Source organism: Gigantopelta aegis, chromosome 4 (assembly GCF_016097555.1).
Source record: "Gigantopelta aegis isolate Gae_Host chromosome 4, Gae_host_genome, whole genome shotgun sequence".
NCBI classification, from domain to species: Eukaryota; Metazoa; Mollusca; class Gastropoda; order Neomphalida; family Peltospiridae; genus Gigantopelta; species Gigantopelta aegis.
This window is the reverse complement of record NC_054702.1, coordinates 89,905,766-89,926,297: the sequence shown is the minus strand read 5'-3', so window position 1 is coordinate 89,926,297 and position 20,532 is coordinate 89,905,766. Positions and strand designations below refer to the sequence as shown.

General features: G+C 40.0%; 1 protein-coding gene across 2 annotated transcripts in view; it reads left to right on the top strand.

The window, feature by feature from the left end:
• Window positions 1–7,863: 7,863 nt before the first annotated feature.
• Window positions 7,864–20,532, top strand: part of LOC121371377 — a 28,177-nt gene continuing 15,508 nt past the window's right edge. The window contains exons 1-2 of one of the 2 annotated variants that reach the window (XM_041497216.1): window positions 7,864–7,940; window positions 16,559–16,609. The gene's annotated coding sequence lies outside the window, so the exon portion shown is untranslated. The remainder of the gene's footprint in view (window positions 7,941–16,558; window positions 16,610–20,532) is intronic. The other variant, XM_041497217.1, reaches the window with a different exon arrangement.

Genomic DNA, 20,532 nt, shown 5'->3' with positions numbered 1-20,532 from the left:
TGGACAACGACCGTGGTATGTACTATCCTGTCTGTGGGATAGTGTAGGATCCCTTACTGCTAATAAAAAAAGAGTAGCCCATGAAGTGGCGACAGCGGGTTTCCTCAATCAATAGAACCGGCCTCGGTGGCGTCGTGGTTAGGCCATCGGTCAACAGGCTGGTAGGTACTGGGTTCGGATCCCAGTCGAGGCATGGGATTTTTAATCCAAATACCGACTCCAAACCCTGAGTGAGTGCTCCGTAAGGCTCAATGGGTAGGTGTAAACCACTTGCACCGACCAGTGATCCATAACTGGTTCAACAAAGATCATGGTTTGTGCTATCCTGCCTGTGGGAAGTGCAAATAAAAGATCCCTTGCTGCTAATCGGAAGAGTAGCTGTCACGGGGATTCTATAATACCCGTAACTGAATAAAACACGATTATCCAAATATCTCTCCTAACTGTATATGTATTAGATCTCTCTGTAACAGGCAGGTCAAAACCGCTTTGGCTCGTCTAGGTATGATCAAAGATACGATCTTATATAAAGTATATGTAATATAGCACGTTTAGTTCACTAGAAAACACAACAAAACACAATACTCTTTGGAATTTGTATTAACCTACGCTGACAAATGTACAGCCGCAGTAATTAATTAACAACAACCATAATAACAACCCAGACTTGATCACTTAATTAGTTAATCTCTAGGTGTCTAGTTTACACAATATGCTAATCACTTCACCGTGACACAACACCCACACGTGTAATAATTGAGAAACGCTTCCAGGGGAACTTAATTAATAAAGGAATTACAGCTCTATTCCTAATTGGTTAATTTTTAATTAACGCTAACTACTCATTCAGTAACCTTGTAACACAGAATTAATACTGGTACCTATCACAATAAAGACAATAACCTACAGTGTACCTAGGTCTTCTAGGATGACCGGCTAAGCTTTATATTACCAAATACTCGTATACTGTTAGAACAAAAAGTCTACGATTTACTTCGTCAGATGACCGAAGACACTGTCTAAAGAAATTTGGTATAATACAGTATTAAAATATTTAAAAGTCACATCAATCACATCAAGGTTATACAACAGAGCAGAAATAAAATATTTACCAAAGTCCAAACGGACAACGTTCCCGGGATGCCTTCCTTGTTCTCTCCTTTTTGCTTCTCCCAGATATCTCTAAACCCTAGCTATTTATTATAAAATCAGAAAATCGCCTGGGGGTACAAGGCGGTCCTCCCCCTATCATCTGATATTCCACCTCTCCCAGAGTTGGTATATTTCTCTCTGATCGTCAGTCTGGCTGTCGCCAATCCGCGACCAATCCCCTGGCCATAAACAGCACTACCGGAGATATTACGTAACTACTAGCCACATGGCCTCCACACCTGCTCTGGGTGTGTATTAGGCGTACCGATCGAGGACCGTCGCGCAGAAGTATTACGTAACAAGTTGCCCACTTGGCTAAGTGCAATTTGGAACTGCACATGGCCTTCTAAAACAATTAATATCGCCACAGGCGAAAACAAAAATTAAGAGCATGTACCGTCACACACACACACACACACACACACACACACACCCCCACACACACCTCAAAAAGGATATTTCCTCTACTCTAGGAATAGGGAAATATACTACATTAAAACAAAGTGCGTTAACCGACGCATACGGGCATTTATAACACATGTAATAATAAGGTGACTACCAGTAATCACACTGAGTCTCTGAATCCCTGGTATACAAAATAAAATATATATAAACAAAACAGAAATCAAGAATGTCAACACATTATCATAACGTTCAACTTCGGGACAGGGCATCGGCGATTACACTGGATGTGCCCTTGATATGTTCAATGGTAATTGGGTATTCTTGCAGAAGAAGACTCCATCTCAACTCTCTCTGGTTGGAGGCTTTCATTAGGATGGTCCAGTCCGTCATCGTCTTCTTGGAACAGCACAGCTCCAGCACCAACGTCACTGGCACCCACAGCTAGCTTGAAAAGCCTTCGGTACTCTCGTGCTGCCATCACGGGAGACGAGGAGAGCATCTGCTTGAGACGGTTGAATGACTTCTCGCATTCATCTGGCCAATGGAACTTCGTTTCCTTCTTTTTCAGCGTCGCACGTTTTCCAGGTTTTCTCCGATAGGCATGCTGTCGAATCGGTGTAGCGTTGGGTTCCAGGCGCACATCCTGGTATTACGTAACAAGTTGCCCACTTGGCTAAGTGCAATTTGGAACTGCACACGGCCTTCTAAAACAATTAATATCGCCACAGGCGAAAACAAAAATTAAGAGCATGTACCGTCACAGTAGCCCATGTAGTGCCGACAGCGGGTTTCCTCTCAAAATCTGTGTGGTCCTTAACCATATGTCTGACGCCATATAACCGTAAATAAAATGTGTTGAGTGCGTCGTTAAATAAAACATTTCTTTCTTTCCTCAATCAATATCTGTGTGGTCCTTAACCATATGTCCGTATAACCGTAAATAAAATGTGTTGAGTAAATAAAACATTTCCTTCCTCGTAAAATAAAGATTAATTGAATACAAATATTTAGTTTTAGTATTTTGTTTTAATCATAGGGAAAGAAAGACATATTTGTCTCGAAGAAAGGAATGTTTGTTAAGAAGAAAGGCTGATGCGTTAAGGAGAAGAAAGGAATATTTGTTAAGGAGAAGAAAGGGATGTTTGTTAAGGGAAGAAAGGAATGTGTGTGTGTGTGTGTATGTGTGTGTGTGTGTGTGTGTGTGTGTGTGTGTGTGTGTGTGAAACATCCCCAACCCACTGCTTTGAAGAAAGAACGCGTGACTGCAACTCAAACCTCCAATATGATCTTTTAACTGTATTTTAAACACAAGTATTTCCCTAGAGTACAAACCTTTTTACAGGGCTTTTTAATTACCAAATGGGTAAATACAGTGGTCGATCTAGGATCGATCCCCGTCGGTGGCCCATTAAGCTATAGCCAACCAGTGTATTATGGCTGGTATACCAAAGGTCGTGGTATGTCTTGTACACACAGCTCTTGCTACTATAAAGTAGCGGGTGAAATATCCAAACACAAATCTAGTCATAGAGTAAAAAACACAAAAAAACAAACGCAATGGTTTGGTTTTTCATTTTTTTATTTCTAAATTACAATCACTGGCCTCTCTAGAGACAACTACACATGAAATGGACACACATTGGGTTACATCGAGAGGCCTTAATGGCGACATGTGAATAATATGAGTGTTCATTTCTCTTCATCATCGTCGTCCTCCTCATCGTCGGTATCGTCGGTATCGTCGTCGTCTTGTTCATCCAAATATTCGCCGATCCATGAACGATACTGATTTAATTTAGAACGAATCTGTGGTCTCACATCTCTGTCTGGATTCACAAACTGTAATTGTAATGTCTTCATGTTTCATTTGATGGTTTCTTGGGACATGTTTTTTTCTTCGTAGCGTTTCCTCTTGCTTTGGAGATAGTCACGATTGATGTCGAATTCACGTTCCACCATGAGACGAATGCCTTCGTTTTCCAGGTCGGGCGACGGCTCTCCATTTCCCTCTTCGCACGTTTTAAATCGCAGATGTCGCTGCAAGTCGCTTCCGTCTTTAAAGACCAGACCACACGTATCGCAAGACTGCATCCTCTTGACTTTTTTCAGATAGAGTTCTACCTCATCATCTTCTTCGTCGTCACTTTCGTAGGCGGGTATGCTTGGTAGTTTTCTCTTGAATGCGTCCCTTTGCATAATTTGCAGGTAGAGCTCTTTCTTCGACAGTGGTTGCACGTCCCTATCCACAAGGGTTCAGGCACGCCCGCCCCGGATCTAGCCTCTGACTTCGCCAGTGACCACCTCCGGGGCGGGTCTTCTGAGACATTCGCCGTTACGCTCGTGCTTTTATACCATTCGGACGCCAATGTTCGGGTGTGGTCGGTTTCAAGTCCACCAAGAGATGTCCGTAGGGCCTGTGGGTAGCTTCCTCAAACTGATGCATGAAATGACTAGTGTTTTCCGGATACATCTGCCGTGCCAAAGTCAGAACTTGCTGCTTGTCGATGGGGTTGTTGAACAGCGCTAGATAATGGCAGTTTCTTCTCTGTGTCGGGTCCTTGCTGTGATACAGGTTCTGGTTGATAGCGATGACGGATAAGTTTCTGTGATGACTTCCTTCTGTGAACAGGTCGGTGATCCTTGGGTCTTTATTAGCCATACACATCAGGTCGTCCAACACGATGAGATTTCTGACTCTGGGATCCAAATAACGATCCAAATAACGATCCTTTTCCAAATTCTCGGGTATGCCTTGAACAAATTTCACTCGAACGTTTGCCTCAATGATGTCGTAGAGGGGTTGCCATCGTTTGTAGAGCCAGATGATGCGCTGGGGAGGCGGCTGGATTTTACCATCTCTCAACAATTTGTATACCAAAAATGTCTTTCCACACGACGTGGGTCCCGACGCGATCATGGTGAAGGGATGTAGCAATCTTAGGGGATGCTGCTGCTGCTGCTGTGGTGGTGGTGGTGATGGTGGTGGCTGCTGTGGTGGTGGTGGTGGCTGCTGCTGTGGTGGTGGTGGTGGTGGTGGTGGCTGCTGTGGTGGTGGTGGTGGTGGTGGCTGCTGATGTGGTGGTGGTGGCGGTGGCGGTGGCGGTGGTGGCTGCTTCTGTGGTAGTGGTGGTGGTGGTGGCTGCTGCTGTGGTGGTGGTGGTTGCTGCTGTGGTGGTGGTGGTGGTGGTGGTGGTGGTGTTTTTGTTGAAAATGTCTTAACATGGCGTCTCTCCTCGAGAATGTGAAACCACATTCTGAACATGTGCTCTGCATGACGACTCTAAATGAAATGACGATATCTGACCCACATAGTTCCTTTTATAGCTTATTTAGAAATGCTTCTGCAGTTTCGGGGCTTTCCAACCCGTACCACTTTGTTGTTGTTGTTGTTGTTTCCGTTTTAGATCGACTTTGGCTTGCTCTACCACCTGTTGTGTTGGGGAGACCATGGCGACTTTGGGTGTCGGGGGCTTGTTCTGTTCCTCTTTTTCTTTTTTCCACGTGGGATAGTAGAATTCTAGACATCGATCCACACTGTACATGATCTGACTTTCCCCATCACGTTGAATTTCGAAGTGAGGTTGAAGTTTACCTTGTGCCTGCAGTTTATAGAAACAGGTCCACTTATCCACGTCGGGTACATATAACTTGTACTGGTCTGACATATTGCTCCTCTGAAGTTTCTACCTCAAATGACGAGTTTTCCAAAACTATTTTACTTATATACCTTATGACGCATAAAGATATGGTACAGGAATGTTTGAATGTGTGTGATACGTATGACCAGTGCCCCTCCTCCCAAGCACAAATCTCATCGTGCGAGCTCCCCCAAAACATCGTTACCAAAATATTACCCTTTACCAGTGTCACTACCATAGGGACACGTCCAGAGACACACTCATGGACGCAGGACATAAATCAGAAAGCAAAACCTGTTATTCACGGTTTTATTCACAACATACAACATGAAAACATAGCACACAAGTGTCTAAAACATTTAATGTCTGAACATGTTGTTCACATAAGGACATCTTGGAGAGAGTCTGTAATGTTCCATCACTGGGTCGTCTGTCTTCTTCCATCGATAGACGCGAAGTCCGCAACAGTAACAGGTGATGGCATCGTGGTCTCCCGTGTAGTAGAAACCGGCCTTGGCAAGTTCGTTTGGTTTTTGGCGTAATTGTATGGGCCACCGAGCATACGTCAGCATCCGGGCATAGAAATGTCTCATTTCGGGACGATGACAGAACACGTAACGTCTCGAATAGCAATCTTCGTCACAGGCAGCATCTGTTTCACAGGCAGCATCCGTCTGATCTGTGGGTTCATCCACGAGTTCGCCATCTTCAGTTCCAACCCCAATGGCACGTGTAGCATCCGTTTGATCCGTATAATGAATACTCTTCTTCTTCTCATCTTGTTTGGTAGTCACTCTTTTACATTTGATTGTATGTCTTTCGGAACATTTGCAGACCAAGACGTCGTCCTCGTCGCTACTGCTGCTGCTACTAACACTGCTCGAATATCCGGATGTCATTTTCTTCGCACCAGAATATCTTCAAACTCAAAAGCAAAAATAGATCTCGTTCACAGAACTTTCGGCAAGCGAATGGCGCTACTAACAAAACACCCCTTTTTATATCCAAATACGAGCCTACATAGGACAAGGCCAGTCGTAAGTAGGCCAAGGACAGTAGCCGGGGGACAGTCCAAGGACATCAGTACCAACCTAAGTCGGCCAGGGACACGGGCGAGCGTTCACCCTAGTAGATCACACCACTATGACTCACACCAAGGCCATACACCAAGGTCAAGGTCACGGAAAGTAGGTCATGGGGGCGAACAGGCCCTTATACTACTAATATTTTATATTTTTCAGTTACATGAAATGAAATATATTCCAATCAGTTAACAAAGAAACAAAAATCAACAATATTGACTCAAAACGAATCCATTCTAGTAAACAGTAACACCATACAAGAAACAAGTACTAGTAGTTTCTACAGCGTTCAGGAACATGTGTTTGGAAACAATAACCTTTCCGCGCATGCGATGTTCGTCAATTTTTAAAGTCACTACATGGTAAAATATATGTTTTTGAAATATGCACAGTGGACGAACACTTTGATTAACTTTAATATTTTTTTAAAAGAAAATTTCCGTTTGTCAAGAGTAGCCAGTTCATTCCTTTTTTCCCCATGATCGCTAACAACACTTGATATCAATACAGATAAGTAATACGTTTATACTAATGAAATTTTTTTTAAATATTAAGTTTGTAATCAATTGATTCTTAATTAAAACAATTTATAAACTCAAAATTATTTATAGTTCTCCTCAATGGATTATATTTGTATTTAGATACGTACTTGTCAGTTTTGTAGTTAAATACTTACTTGCCAGTTTTGTATTTAGATACGTACTTGTCTGCTTTGTATTTAGATACGTACTTGTCAGTTTTGTATTTAGATACGTACTTGTCTGTTAATGGAAATCCTTCCGAACCCTGAAGAAAAACCTCCCAAATTAACGAAAAACTATATAAAATAATTGATATAGATGAACAAATATAATGTATTAATGTAACGTATTTAAATCGTTTGAAACTATATATCATAATATGAAGTTTCGTGAAAATTGGATGACAAAAGAAGTTGGTAGACATCGTAGTTTATTTTTAATAAAAGTGATCTTGACCTTTGATGAAGAAAGACGAAACGTGAACTCATTCTAGATATCATGATCCCATTCCTATATGTGAAGTTTCATAAAAATCATATTAGAAATGAAGTCGGTAGAGCAGTGACGTCATATTTAAAAAAAATATTATTATTGACTCTTTTTTTTATCTAAATGTTAGAAATTTATTCTGGGTTTATTTATTTGTTTGTTTGTTTTTGTTTTGTTTTATTTTTTCAGGGGGTGGGGGTGAGTCTATTTTAGTAACAGTGATTTTAACCTTCGACACAAAGGCAAAAGGCAAATTCGTTCAAGATGATCACATTTCTATGTGAAGTTTTATGAAAATCGGGTGATTTGTTTAGTAACAGTGACCTTGACCTTGACCCAGACAGGCGAAACGCGAATGCTTTCAATAATAGAATAGATGTTTAACGATATCCCAGCACGAAAAATATATCGGCTATTGAGTGTCAAACTATTATTTCAAGATATCATGATCATTTTCCAATACGAAGTGCCATGAAAATCGTATGTGACTTGAAGTCGGTACAGCAACGATGTCGTGTGTCACGTAGTACTTACGGGCTGAAAAGACGCTACTCCCACGCCCACCCCCATCCCGCCTCCTCCGCGACTCGTTGCGAGGGAATAATAAGTTGATTTCATTACAGCGAAATCACCGAGTAGACAAGACGCTCACGGTAAGGTGTCACGTATTTGAATGTAAATAATAGCTATGTGTCCTGTAAAGCTATTAGGTGTATTTCACAGAGTCACTTACGGTATCAACAGGATCATAATCTAATTATCTAATATGTCATTTTTTTTTTTTTTTTTAATTCATTTCAACTTATTTTCGTGGTTATATCCAATTAGGTTCAAGCACGCTGTCCTGGGCACACACCTCAGCTACCTGGGATGTTTGTCCAGGACAGAGGGTTAGTTAATTGTTAGTAGTTTGTGAGAGAGAAGAGGGTGTAGTGGCCTTACACCTACACTAGAAACCCCACCTAGGATACAAGTAATCGTATACGATATTGCTCTTTTTTGTTGCCTAGGATCGATTCCCGTCGGTGGGCCCATTGGGCTATGTCTCGTTCCAGCCAGCGCTTCACAACTGGGACCTTTCAAATATTACGTAACTCTATTTTTGTCAAAATTAGACACCCACCCACCACTTTGTAACGCCCCGTAACGCTAGGCCATACACCCCCCAAAAATATTACGTAACGCTCGGAAATACCCCCCACCCCCCCCCCCCCCCCCTCCCCTCAACACACAAACAAAGCAACGTGGCAATGTTTATTTATACCCATGTGCACTATGATGACGTTATTAAAGTGATGGCTTTTCACTTGCGCCATTTTAAAAAATGATTTAATATCTCGATCGATCGACTTTCGAACTGGAGGCTTTCCGTCAAGATAGGCGACTGGAATACCGTTATAGGTTATACTATACCATATAAAATCCCATAGGCAACAATGTTAAAGCAGCAGTATCCGGAATATTTTTATTATTTAAGCATATAGAACAGAAAATCCAATTACGTTTGGTGCATATATGACGCCGCACTCCGCATTGGTTTCACTACGCTGGCTTATCCAGATCAAAAACAAAGCCAGTATTTCGAAAGTGGGACACTTTTGACGGGCTCCTACCGATCTCGGTTTTCATTGGCTTATCACAAGTGTGAAATTCCCCAACAAGAGATCACGTGAGATTTCGCAATTTTTGAACAAATTTAACTGTCTTGATTGAGGGATCGTCTCATATCTCCAAAACATATTTATATCCATAGAGGTATGGTACAATGCCTTTCCAGGGGTCGGTGGGTGGGGGATTTGCCTTGAAATTTTGACAGTGGCCAGCTGTTGGCATACGCGTTACATGTAAGGGGGTGTTACTAATTACGTAACACTCTAGGGGTAGAGGAAGAGGGTACTGTGTTCGATTCACGTAACATTTTTCAAGACTATATGTTATTATTTTTATTCATTACTTAGACCTAAAAAGGTGTTTTTTTGGAAATGCGCGGCCAGTCTAGGATCAATCCCCATCGGCGGGTATATAGAAGACCATGGTATGTGATATCCTGTCCGTGGGATGGTACATATAAACGATCTCTTGCTAATAAAAATGTAGCGGGTTTGCAAGGCGCGTGTGCAGGGATTTCAGCGGGGTTGGGGTTATAGACCGTGTTGAGCGAAGTTTATATGGGGCCATGCTCCCACAGAAAATACATTTCAATTTTTTTCAAGCTTGGGCAAGTAAGGGTTTTGACCTCCAATACCCTCCCCCTGCACATGCACCCGATTCCTCTCTAAGATTATATGTCAAAATTACCAAATGTTAGACATCCAACAGCAGATGGAAGGAAGGATAGGATATGTTTTATTTAACGACGTTTTATTTACGGTTGTATGGCGTCGGATGATTATTAAATCAATATGCTCTAACTTTGATGTCGTTAAACACCCCCCCCCCCCCTCAACTTTACCCTTTCCAAACGAATTTTTTTTTAATTTGAATTTGTCCATTTTAGATTTTAGCACGTAAAATTAAAAAGTTAAAACGTTCGTTGTCTACTTTAGTATATTTTATTAAAAAAAAATATACATGATTAATGTGTTACTAGTAAACAAACTAAACTTTGAAAGCTCTACTAACACTTTATAAAATATTAATTCTGAAATAGGAATGTACGATTGTCGATAATACGTTGTCAAGATCAAACCGGTTTTAACGAAAGACTCTAGTACCGTATCCTCAACCGAACATTCTTCGTACAGCGCAAGATTTCTCTTTTAATTTTTTGAGACGAACCCTACAATTTGAAAGTTAACTGAAACTGACAACAGGCTGTCGTTTGTGCTTTGCCGAGCTATGGCGACACAGGCGACGAATGAAGCGTATACTTTTAACGATCTCCGTTCATAGAGAACACACACGAGTTTTTTAAAAGTGCATTTGAGCTTGTATTTCATATTTGTACATGATGTTATAATATGGTAACCAGAGAATGTAATTTTAACGTTTGTGGTTAAAAACACAATATGCAATATATCAACCAAACTATGACATTCATCTAACACATAAATACAGGCCACGACATGTACAGGTCATTTTTTTCTTTTCCCAAATTGGAGAAGAACTAATCCCCATTCCCTTTACCCTATGAATTTGGTCGGGATAATGTGAGCAGGTATGTATACACTGTACTAAAAGTCACCCACTGTTGATATCTCTCAAGTGCATCCACTGATGCAATAGCTACGGCAACTACGTCTGTATCTGTAGCAGATAGCATGATCCATACGTAGCTTTGCTGATATTCATCAAATATGGAGGGGCGTGTTGAAGCCCAAAATTTCCTAATTGGGACATCTTTGGCCGGTGCTTTAATTAATGTATTTAATTAATATCATTTATATGTTAGGCCCTGGAAGAAGGTTTCGCAAACGAGTGGGCTTCGCGGACAGATTGCTGACGTTCCAATACCAGGAAAGTACCCAAAATTGCTGGGCCGGATTTCCATGGGCAGGGCGCGCCGGGTGTGTGGGCGGGGGAGGCCTCCTACCAGGCAAACCTAACGGCCGAGACCACCTTCGCCCTGACGCATCGTGACACGGCGTTACCCCCCCCCCCCCCCCCCCCCCCATCCTTCCCAGGTTATACATACAACTGTTGTTGGCACACTATTTATAATGTATATGAAGGAAGGTTGTTGGGATAGGTATGGGAAGGAATGATGGGGTGAGGAAGGAGAGGAATGGTGATGTTTATGAACAGTCCGCCATTCGTCCACCCAAAGGAGCAGGTGGGTGAAACGCATGATGATCTCCAGATGTTGAAGTTATTATATTGAAGATGTTGTTGTTGAACTTCCGAGGTGACCCATACCGTTCCAAGAGCATTCGTGAGCTTACTATCTGTGGATGGGCCACCTATACGGATGACCACTTAAGGTCATTGCTATATAAAAATCCACCAGTACACGAAGAACCACTAATCGTTTGACGCGGTTACTGTTAAGGACCACATAGATATTGAGATCTAAGAAACCCGTTGTCGCAACTTCATAGACTATTCTTTTGTTATTAGCAGCAACGGATCATTTATATGCAACATTCCATAGACAGGATAGCACATACCACGGCCTTTGATGTACCAGTCGTGGTGCACTGGCTGAAGCGAGAAATAATTAAGTTTCAAGCATGCTATCCTAGATACACATCTCAGATATCTGGGCTGTCTTTCCAGGACAGTGGGTTAGTTGGTTTGTTAGTGGTTGGTGAAAAAGAAGAGGATGTAGTGGCCTTACACCTACCCATTGAGACCTTAAGAACTCGCTCTGGATTGGAGCCGGTATCGGGCTGTGAATCCTGTACCTACCAGCCTGTAGTCCGATGGCTTAAACACTGCGCCACTGAGGCCGGTTGCTAGCAACAATAAGTTTATTCAACTTACATGGCCTCTTAATTAATTACAAACATCAAATACTTTATACTGAGCTTGAATTTAAACAGAATCGAGAAAGAAGTGTTTTATTTAACGACGCACTCAACACATTTTATTTACGATTATATGGCGTCAGACATATGGTTAAGGACCACACAGATTTTGAGAGGAAACCCGCTGTCGCCACTACATGGGCTACTCTTCCGATTAACAGCAAGGGATCTTTTATTTGCGCTTCCCACAGGCAGGATAGCACAAACCATGGCCTTTGTTGAACCAGTTATGGATCACTGGTCGGTGCAAGTGGTTTACACCTACCCATTGAGCCTCGCGGAACACTCACTCAGGGTTTGGAGTCGGTATCTGGATTAAAAATCCAATGCCTCGACTGGGATCCGAACCCAGTACCTACCAGCCTGTAGACCGATGGCCTGCCACTGCGCCACCGAGGCCGGTCAAACAGAATCGAGAACCAGTTAAATAGTTCTTGAACGTTTGTGCTGTTCGTTGTCGCTGAACGCATCCCTATTTTACGTGGATGACAAGAACTGTATATTTTTTTGCTGTCTGTAATTTTGAGTAATAATAAGGCACACAACATTAAACTTTATTGTTGATAGTTATATTGGTTTGCACATTTTATATAACGAATAACCCGTTAGTTACTTCGTTTAGCACTTTAAAAAATACCTATTATACACAAACGCACGAGCACACACACACAGACACACACACACACACACACACACACACACACACACACACACACACACACACATTGACATTACATTTGGTTTATTATCCAACTAAATATATTTAGTATACATCTTTGGAGTAAAAACAAAAATGTAAATGAATTTGATGATATGAAATGTTTACTGTTTCATTGAATCAAAAACTATTTTACACCAAATTGCGGTTGTATTGTTTTCTGTTTGTTTTGTTTTATTTTCTTTGTTTGTTTGTTTGTTTGTTTCTATTGTGTAGACTCCTATACTTGTGACAACAAAAAACCGCCACAAACATTTAACACAGAGACAAAGACATTGTCTTGTTATAAAAATGCAGGTCTAATTGGTAGTAACATGCGACACTGATTATTTGTACTATTATATTTTATGTAGTATCAGGCACGGCGGAGCAGGGGTTGGGGGTTGGGGATCTACTCAATCAATCCCCCACCCATGTCTACACTTGATATGCGGTGTACACTTGAGGTTGAAACCGGTACATGATAAAATATGTTTTCTTAAATGGACTGCGATTTTCAACTGAAATGAAGGTTGCTAACAAAAATACTCTTTAAATCATAAATACCATGTGACACTTTATTTTGTTGCAGGTAGATTAAAACTATTATGAGGTGACATACTTTTTATGTCGGTGGGCCCATTGGGCTATTTCTTTCCAGCCAGTGCTCCACAACTGGTGTGACAAAGGCCGTGGTATGTACTATCCTATATGTAGGATGTTGTCTGTATGAAAGGTCCCTTGCTGCTAATCGAAAAGAATAGCTCATCTCTTTCATTATTTGCAAAGCCATATAACCCCCATTAGAATGTGTTGCGTGCTTCGTTAAAGAAAACATTTCTTCTTTCCTTCAGTTAGGTCTGGCTTGGTTTTCTTTGGACAGTGGAGTCACCAAAAGTAGACGAACAAGTTATGAATACGAGTAAATGTAGTTGGAAACTGCGTGCTCATTGTACTCCCAGCGGTTATTTTACGTCAGCTACTTTCTGTCGGGCAGCATCCTGGTTCATACAAAGTTAGGTTACCAGCACGCCTGTGACGAAGACATACATTTGAAAAGGGGTGTGTGAACGGTTACTGGGCTAAGCTTTAAATGTCGACAGTGCATGACAAATATACTGATGGAAAGAAATAAGGGAACACATGAAATTGTAGACAAATTTAATTCCCAACTAGTGTAGTAATGTCTATTTCATACCAAGTTGTAAAGTGGGATTGAATGTTTGTAGTGTTGAATGTGCTGCCTATATGTTCCCAGTCAACTTCTGACAGTATGAATTGATTTTATTGCAGTCATTATTTCTTGTTGCTATCTGTGTGATCCTTAATTTCTTTCCATCAGTATACTATTGGCACATTTTGTATTTTTACATCGTTTTAGATGATGTGACGGTCTGCTTATCACAACTTATTTAGAACATAACAGAAGTACTGTATAGTATTAGTTATGTCTATTTAGTACCTATAGAAAATGATATAATGGGAATATATACTGTAATGTTGTTGTGACCTCCCCCCAAAAATGTGGGGAAAAAAATATATACTCACAACACACACGCACATACATATATACATACATACATACATACATACATACATACATACATTGATAGCTCAGAATGCATCGTGGTTAGTCTGCAATTTGCGGGCGATTCGGTGCCACAGGTTCGAGTCCCAGCAACGGTATGGGGCAATTTGTGAGGCCAGAAAGGATTTAATTACCCCTTGCGCCAGGGCGTTAATATCTATGTATGTAACAGTCATATAACTAAACGTGCTATGGCGACACTACAGAATCGACGTATGCATTCATAATCATAAAACAAAAAATGCTTAATAGAGCAACTTTACATTGAAAACTATCCAGTGTTCTGGGGAAAAAAAGTCATGTACTAGTTGATTTTAATATAAGGATATTCCTTTTGAAAAGATACGGCACCATTTATTCATTTGAATATCGAGTAATGGCTGACTGGAATTAAAGTTGTGTATGCAGTTTACAAAGACACGTTGTATTAACTTTGAGATTATATAATAAAGTGATTATTACCCTTCTGTGTTTCGGTATCGTCAGTATCATATATTAGGAGTACAAATAATGTATTATGCCAGTGGCTCAAATAATACAACAGTACTTTTACTTTTATTCCTAATATATGATATTGACGATAATACAGAGAGAGAGAGAGAGAGAGAGAGAGAGAGAGAGAGAGAGAGAGAGAGAGAGAGAGAGAGAGAGAGAGAGAGAGAGAGAGAGAGAGAGAGAGAGAGAGAGAGAGAGAGAGCGAGAGAGCGAGAAAGAGAGAGAGAGACAGACAGACAGACATAGATATTAGTGAAAATCAACATTAATGTATCGCCATAAGTGTGACATAGCTAAATATTCACACGCAAACACATTTACATAACAGATACACATACAGGCACGCATGAACACACAAACATATATACATGCATGTATGCTTGCATCCATCCATCCGAGACGGGACGTAGCCCAGTGGTAAATAGTTCGCCTGATACGCGGTCTGTCTAGGATCGATCCCCGTCGGTGGACCCATTGGACTATTTATCGTTCCAGCCAGTGCGTCACGAGTTATTTATCAAAGACTGTGGTATGTGCTATCCAGTCTATGGGATAGTGCATACAAAAGATCCCTTGCTACTAATGTGGGGAAAATGTAGCGGGTTTCCTCTCTAAAACTCTAGCCGATGATTAATAAATCAATTAATATGTTCTTGTGGTGTCGTTAAACAAAACAAATTTTAACCATCCATCGATCCATCGATACGTACGTACGTAACTACGTACCAACCACCCACCTACCTGCTTACATCCATTCATCCATACATACATGCATATACATAGATAGTAGATACACGCACACGCATACATGTACATACAACGTATATACACATTTACACAGCATATTTCCTATGATATGCTATTCATGATTCACTGGTTGGAATAGGAAAACTCAACAGCTTCACCCAGATAATCGACCCTTCGTTGTATTCCATTTCAAACGAACGGATTGCAACCGAGCGAAAATCCTACTCGTTTGGGCAGGCACAGCTTCAAAATGTCCACATGCTTTTAAATGGTGTAACCAGAGCCCCGCGTCTATTATATCTTTGGGAAAGTGCATATAAAAGACCCTTTGCTGCTAATGGCAAAATGTGACAGGTTTCCTCTCAAGAAAGAAAGAAAGAAATGTTTTATTTAACGACGCACTCATCACATTTTATTTACGGTTATATGGCGTCAAACATATGGTTAAGGACCACACAGATTTTGAGAGGAAACCCGCTGTCGCCACTACATTAGCTACTCTTTTCCTCTCAAGACTACATGTCAGAATTGCCAATTGTTTGACATCCAATAGCCGATTATTAATTCACTAATGTGCTCTAGATGTGTCCTTAAACAAAAAACAATTTGAACAATTTAAGTAAATGTAACAAAAGTATATGGCATCTCTTGGCCCAAGAAGATGTCCCAAGGACATCTTGGGCCGAGCACTGCCCAAGATAACCCATTTGGGACATTTTGGGCTTCAACATGCCCCTCCATATTCGATGCATATCAGCAAAGCTACATATGGATCATGATATCTGCTACAGATACTGACGTAGTTGCCTTAGCTATTGGAACAGTGGGTGTACTTGAGAGATGTGAACAGTGGGTGGCTTTTAGTACAGTGTATACATACCTGCTCACCTCATCGCGATCAAATTGGTAGGGCAAAGGGAATGGGGATTAGTTCTTCTCCAATTTGAGAAAGGAAAAATGTGGTGGCCTGTATTTATGTGATGGATGAATGTTGTAGTTTTGTTGATATATTGCATATAGTGTTTTTAACCACAAACGTTAACGTTGTTGCTTATGAGATTTTATATGGTATAGTATAACCTATAACGGTATCCCAGTTGCCTATCTTGACGCAAAGCCTCGAAAATCGATCGATCGAGAAAAATAATTTGATGTGATGTCCTTTCCCAGCCATCGTAGTTACAAGCAATACAGCCAACGGAAAATTACTGGGATTACAATGATCATCAGTTTCTATCTAAATTTACGCGTATTGATATCCTGTTCGTCCACTTTTAGTGACTACACTGTTCAAAGAAAACCAAGCGAGACCTAACTGAAGAAAAGAAGGTCTGTATTATTTAATGACGCCCGCAACACATTCTAATGGGGGTTATATATGGTTGCAAATGATGAAAGAGAAAACTCGCCGCCATCACGAAATGAGCTATTCTTTTCGATTAGCAGCAAGGGACATTTCATACAGACAACATCCTACAGATTGGACAGTACATACCACGGACTTTGTCACACCACTTTTGGAGCACTGGCAGGAAAAAATAGCCGAATGGGCATAAAACATGTCACCTCATAATAATTTCAACCTACCTGCAAGAAAATAAGGTGTCACATGACATTTATGATTTAAAGAGTATTTATGAATTGAAGAGTATTTTGTTAAGTAACCTTCATTTTAGCTGAAAATCGCAGTCCATTTAAGAAACAAATATTTTACCCTGTGCTGGTTTCAACCTCAAGTGTACACCGCAGATCAAATGTAGACATTGGGGAGATTGATTGAGTTGACCCCCAGCCCCCTCCCTCCTGCTTCGCCGTGCCTGATACTACATAAAAGTCTGTCCCGGGACAAGCCCCTGACTATCCAGAGACAGGCCCCGGGACGGACATGCTCGAAACTCTAGTGGTATATGAGCATGTAAAAATTATTCGCACTCGCACTACATAAAAGTATATTAACTTAGTGGGAATAGATAATAGTACAAATAATCAATGTCGCATATTACTACCAATTGGACCTGCATTTAACAACACAATATGTTTGTCCCTGTATTAACTGTTTGTGGCGTTTTATTTTCGTTTTGTTTTTTGTCACAAATATTTGAATCTACTTAATAGAAACAAACAAACAAACGAACAAACACAAGACAAAACAAAAGAAAACAGAAAACAATACAACCGCAATTTAGTGTAAAAAAAAATTATTCAATGAAACAGTAAATATTTCAAATCAAATTCAGTTACATTTTTGTTTTTACTCCAAAGATGGATAAAATAAACTACATTTAATATGCGCGCGCGCGCGCGCGTGTGTGTGTGTGTGTGTGTGTGTGTGTGTGTGCGTTTGTTTATACTAGGTATACACCAATGAAGCGTGAATAATATGTAATTTATAACTTCACTTAAAGATATTATGTCAATTATAATAAACATAATATTTGGCTTGATTGGTTTGTTTTTGAAGTGATATTGGCCAATTCGTTTACACTTTTGGAATATTATAACAGTACACAATTACATACATACTGGTACATCAAAGGCCGTAGTATGTGATATTCTGTCTATGACATGTTGCATATAAAAGATCCCTTGCTGCTAATCAAAAAAGAGTAGCCCTTTGAAGTTGCGACAGCGGGTTTCTTAGATATCAATATCTGTGTGGTCCTTAACCTTAACCACGTCAAACGATTAGTGGTTCTTCGTGTACTGCTGGAGTTTGATATAGCAATGACCTTAAGTGGTCATCCGTATAGGTGGCCCATCCACAGATGGTAAGCTCACGAATGCTCTTGGAACTTTATGGGTCACCTCGGAAGTTCAACAACAACATCTTCAATATAACAAAATGACATGTTTTATTTAACGACGCACTCAACACATTTTATTTACGGTTATATGGCGTCAGATATATGGTTAAGGACCATACAGATATTGAAAGAGGAAACCCGCTGTCGTCACTTTATGGGCTACTCTTTCCGATCAGCATCAAGGTATCTTTTGGTGCACTGACTGGAACCAAAAATAGCCCAGTGGGCCCACCGACGGGGGTCGATCACACACCGACCGCGCATCGAGCGAACGCTGTACCACTGGACTACTCCCTCCTGATAGAGAGAGAGAGAGAGAGAGAGAGAGAGAGAGAGAGAGAGAGAGAGAGAGAGAGAGAGAGAGAGAGAGAGATATGAAGAAAGAAGATATCACACAAATAAACCGCTGATCAAAATATATTTTTGTGAAAGAAGCGAGATATCATCATGTGGGTTGTTAGAGAAGTACGACTTATTGATATAAGAGAAAGTCGACATTAATTTATAGCCATAACTGGGACATAGCTAAATATGCACACGCAAACACATTTACATAAGCAGATACACATACAGGCATGCATGAACACACAAACATACGGTCATCCATCCATCCGAGGCAGGATGTAGCCCAGTGGAAAATGCTTCGCCTGATACGCGGTCTGTCTAGGATCAGTTCCCGTCGGTGTACCTATTGGACTATTTATCGTTCCAGCCAATGCGTCACTAGTGATATATCATTAACCGTGGTATGTGCTATCCAGTCTATGAGATGCATACAAAAGATCCCTTGTTACTAATGGGGTGAGAATGTAGCGGGTTTCCTCTCTAAAACTCAATGTGTTCTAGTGGCATTATCCGTGTTAGACCGATATCAAAAGAATATAACGGCGACATCTAATCCGTTGTTAATTGATGAACAAAAAAGGTATTATCTTGTATCGGCAGCTGTGACGCATTATCCAAACCGCTACACGTAATATCATTAGAGTAAATTGTTTTCCTGATTGCCGACAACCACATGTAAGCGAAGTGTTAAATTAGAAAACTGAACTGAACTTTATTTACACTCTGGCCGTAATTCAACGGCATATGAGGTACATCGTAAAAATATAATTAAATAAATAAATAAATGACAAGATGGCACATTCGTCATAATAATGTACATCAGATAAAACAAGTGTATATCTATGGATTCATACTTGCATTTGAAGACATACATTGCATATACAAATAAAATGAAATTGTAAAAACAGATGTCAGCCCTGGGACTTAAGAATATGCATACTTTGTTTACAAAAAACTGCTAGCTTTCTGAGAACACCAGGGTTTTTTTACTGTCAAATAGCATTCTAAATTTATAAACATTTGGTCTAGACTGGCAACACTTTGGCAGAAGTCTTGTTCTTTCATCTTTAAAAAAAGGACAACACATTATATAATGAAATTCATCACCAATTTCGTTATTTGTACACAGAAAGCATGTTCTATTTGTTAAAGTAATTTTTTTCCATCTGCCTTTTTCAATGGGAAGATAATGATTTGAGAGTCGAAAATGTAATAGTGGTAACCAATATTTTTTTTCTAAATTGGTTAAATATGTCTCGAACACAATATTTGATTTAAACAGTCTGTAACAAGATGCTTTAGATGAATTAACAATTTCATTGTTTAATGTTTGTAAGAACTGATCCTGTAATCTTAAAAGAATTCTTTGTTTTAATAGATTTACATCTGGTAGCTGGTTACACTGTGCAGTCCATACATTGCTATATCCAACGTCATCCAAAACAGATTTGATAAACTTTAACCATTTATGATCACATATTCCATTTTTATAATCATTCAGCAATTAACTACCACGTGACGTGTCCAACCAATCAAAACACGCATTTCATTAGACTTAGTTTCTGTACCAGAAACTTGAAAGGGAAAAGTAAACAGAACAGAACAGAACAGAACAGAACAGAACTTTATTACACTCAGGCCGTTATGCCGTTAGGAGGATACAAATAATAGGAATACATTGCTTGGTACATATATGAATACAAATACAAATACAGTACATGACATTACATTATAAAGATATGTGTATTAATAATATAAATACATGATACATGATATTACATTATAGAGATATGTGTATTAACGATATAGATGCATTCTGCGATGTAACAGAGTAGAGGTATATTGTAAAATATAATTATTCAGAAAATTTCAGTTACAACTGTGTATTTTATAATTACTGGTATTACAATATATCGAGGGGTTAGTGCCAGAACCCATTATATGGTAAATTATACAAAAATTTGTTAATCACCTTGTCAGCATCATGGGAAGGTGTACTATCATTTCACAATGTCTCATTCAAACCAATAATTTATTTATGCTTTTATAGAACAGAACCGAAACCAATTATATTTTATGTCCATATCCACAAGATGGAAAAAC